Source organism: Erigeron canadensis, chromosome 4 (assembly GCF_010389155.1).
Source record: "Erigeron canadensis isolate Cc75 chromosome 4, C_canadensis_v1, whole genome shotgun sequence".
NCBI lineage: Eukaryota > Viridiplantae > Streptophyta > Magnoliopsida > Asterales > Asteraceae > Erigeron > Erigeron canadensis.
The window spans coordinates 30,038,146-30,042,236 of record NC_057764.1 but is presented as its reverse complement, the minus strand read 5'-3'; positions in this window follow the sequence as shown (position 1 = coordinate 30,042,236).

Genomic DNA, 4,091 nt, shown 5'->3' with positions numbered 1-4,091 from the left:
TTCATTCTACAATTCTACATAACCATACGTTAATTCAGTCTACATAACATTTGTGTTCATATAATCAAGTTTTGAACTTAATCTGCTAGCCAGATTTTGTTCCCCTACTCTTAGGTTAATCCAGGAGTTGACAGAGCTAGTAAATACACAATGCACATTCTTGAGAAAAATAATAACCCGATTCCAGAGTCTTTAGATAGAAATTGTATTTAGTAAAAGGAGAAAAAAATCATGAAAGATAATTCAAACGTTAAGATGATAAGCATGTTAAAAGCTAAATTAAAAAACCGTCTAAATTCAAACTTTATTTATTACTAGCGATATTTGTTGTGGGGCTTTAGCTGTCGTGCTGATACGCTTTTGTTATGGTAATTTATGCGCGTTGAACCTATTTGAAAATACAAAAAGGAAAAAAGTTTTAAAAAAGCCAAAAAATAACCTGAGAAAAACCAATAAATTTTTTGCCAGATAACCAAGAAAACCGGGTCAAAAAATTTGCAATATCGAATACATACATTTAGTTGTGCAAGAAAACCAAAAATAAGAAAACGAAGGAAAAACAACTTTTACACAAATCAAATCAAGTGATTTTTTTTCTCACTCTTTGTTTGATTAGTCCACATCACATGTCACATGTGTTTGTAATATGTTTGTAGATCTAAGATTTCTCAAAACTAAATGTTATAAAAAATTATAAAACAACATAAAAAGTTAAAAAGAAAATCAAAATAGAAAATAGGAAAAAAATTAAAAAGGACAAACTACATATGTTAGTTGATAAAGTGTAAAATTCCAGGGTTATATATGTAAGTTTTAAAGGGACTAAAGTGTAAATATTAAACAAAAAAAAATAAGCAATTAGGAAGAAAAAAAAGAAAAAAAAAAGAAGAAAAGTCTCGAACATGAGACATCTCCTTTAATAAATAAAAAGCAAACCACTCCTTCTAAACCAGACTTTGTTTTATAATTGACAAACATGATATATATGTTAATATAAAAAGCAGTTGTTGGGCCAAAAGCCCAAAACTGTTCATTAGCTTCAGGTTTAATGATATTCTAAGGTGCGTCTTCAAAATATAATCCTTTTTATTTGATTAAAACCTGATATAAAAGTTCCAAATATCGTTATCGTGTCGCGTTAATCAACTTAATATGTTGATTTCGAATTGTAAGACACTAAGACTTGTTTATATACAAAGTACAATACGAGTCTAGTGGTAAGGCAAACACTTTCTGATCTTAAGGTATCAGGTTCGATTCCCACTGGGCACAAAAAATAATTCATTCAAGGTACCTGTTACCAATGAAGCCTAGATCCATATGTGAAGTTTAAATACGCAGATTCGATCCTTCGGGGTGCCTAGATCATGTGGGGATTAGGATGGAGGTATTTTACCGGCATCATATGCCTCATACAGGATGGGTCGATATGTATTCAATTGTGGTACAAAGGTTCAGATTCCTCCTGTTACTTTTTTTTTTCACTACGAGTAATATAAATATGTTAGGATGATAGCAATGGGGAGGCATGGGCTAGTCATGGTCATGTCTGGTGGCAAACACCGCCGCCACTCTTTAGGCAAACATTGTCGATTAGGCATGGAAGAGAGAGATATATCTAATTATTTAAGGAGGGATAGGTGAGAGAGTGGATATGATTGGAGAAAAATAGTAAAAGGATGGTGATGCATGGGAAGGCATGGTTGCCATGGATTAGACATAGTTAGGCATGATTTAGGCATGTAATAATGTGGAGGTGTGTTATTAGTGGTTAGCTAGGCATGGCTATGCATTGGATATGACCATTGCCATCATCCTTAGGAAAACCCACGTGAATTTGACTCCAACCACCTTTTGTAGCAATGATTTAAAACGAATGAGTTATGATTTTTACAAGATGACTTAAATTTCAGACCTTCAAACCCTTTGATTTTTACAAGCACTTTGATCACCAATCGATTTTAACCAATAATTCCTTCTTACATAAATCAAGTTTGCATAAAAATGACCCCAATTAAACCGTAGGAAAGTGATTAATACATATATGGAATAACCAAGACAACAATCGATAGCAATAATAATTACAGATTAACTCGAAGACTCTAAATCTACCAATAAAACGATTTCTATCGACGATCACTCATCAAGATCAGGAAAGAACGAAATTAATGAATAAAAAAGCAGAAAAATCGGTAAGAATTACAATCAATACCCTAAATCACTCTGAATTGACCCAAAATTGAAGAAAATTGCTAGAGAGGATTGCAATGGAGGCACACACACAAAAAGACATACTAAAACCTAGAGTGAATGAGAAGTATTCAGATCTGGACTCAAAGGTCAAATGACCAGAATTCCTCCAGCTTACCGTTAACGGACAGGGAACTCATACAAACTAACTAACCCTTAATGGTACCAACAACCACAATTACATCTCATAATCTTTAAGCAACCATTCAAGCATCCAATGAATCATCTAAACATTAATAGTTAATTACTTATCAATTTAAGCGACAAACGGCGTCAAAAAATAAATAACGATCAAAGTCAAAGATAAAATAGGGTTTAGGATGTTAGAACAGGAGTGTTGCCTTCAGTCTCCACTTTTGTAATCCTATGTTCATCATCCACTATAAAATCACTATCTTTCTCTTTATCTCTGTCACTACCATTGTTGATTCCGATTAGAAAGCTAGGGATTAGTTTTGCATTATGATATGGTGATTAATCATATTTTTAAGTGTTATAGAATTTATAAAGGGATTGTTTTTGCAATGGTAAATGTGAATTGGATTGGAATATGTGGGTGAGGGGTTATAAGGGTGGGTGGGGTGGTTTATTATGGAAGCACCCAACACGTGTGTGGCACGTGACCGCATTAACGAATGAAAATTATCGATAGTTACTTTTTGGATCGTCGTCACTACCAAAACCTTAAATTTGGACTGCTGGTGCATCGGTAAGTGTATTTTGACTGCCTTTGCATATGATGTGATAGTACAGGGACCAAAACTGTAAAGTATTCTAAGTTGGGTAAATCACACTGTTGGTATATATATAAATCAACCCGTCCGGTTGGTACCAAAACAAAACCCTACTTTCTGTGGCTCTTACCGTCTCATCCTTGTTCTTATCTTACGGTAATTAATCAATCGCTTAATCAATTTCACTTTTTTTCTTTAATATACTCGCAGCATATATATATATATATACAATTATTCATTATATGTTAGGCCGGAAGTCCTTATGGAAGCAGTCTCTCTACCTTTGGGTAGAGGTAAGACTGTCTACAGCTCACCTCCCCCATACCCCGCCCAGGGATTGGGTACAGTTGTTGTTGTTGTACAATTATTCATTACATGTATATACATATAAATATAAACTTTATATATCGATTTGTATCTTATAAATTTATCATTAGTTATTATTACACTTGTAGATCTCTGTTCTTCTTTACTTGTCAAGAGAATTATATAGACTTATACGGACCAAAAGGTTTGTTCGGATTTTTAATAGTGGTTTACTTTTTGGTTGATTTTTGGTATATGTCACATACACGCTAAAAGTTGCCAAAATAACCTATTTGTGGTTTTATATTGAACATTACGGGTGTAATAGGCACTATCTAGCTAGTATTTATAGATATTTTTTTTTAAAACTTGTATGATGTCAATATACTGTTGCTATGTAATTGGATTCCAGATGTTGTTCCGAGGGATAGTTGATGAGCCTAGTTAGGTAGAGGACCAAGCCCACAGGGAGGAAAAGCTCAAGAGGTTGCCTGAAGAAGGTCAAATTATTATTCATCTTTTTTAAAAGTGAACTGTGTGTTTGTATACAGTAAATTAAGCTCTTTTGGATACTTCATGTTTTATGGTTGTATCTCTTACTCTCATGAGGAAATGTTTGGGTTAACTGTATTTTTTGTGCTTTGTTTGGATCTCAGATGCAGCAGAGGCTGAAAGGCGAAAGAAAGAGGAAGCTGACTATTGGGCTATAAGGAATGCGCTTATTGAAAAAGAAAGGGAGCTAACAGCAAAACATTTTTATAATATGAAGATTTTGAAGTCCCCAACGAGATTCCAGCGTAG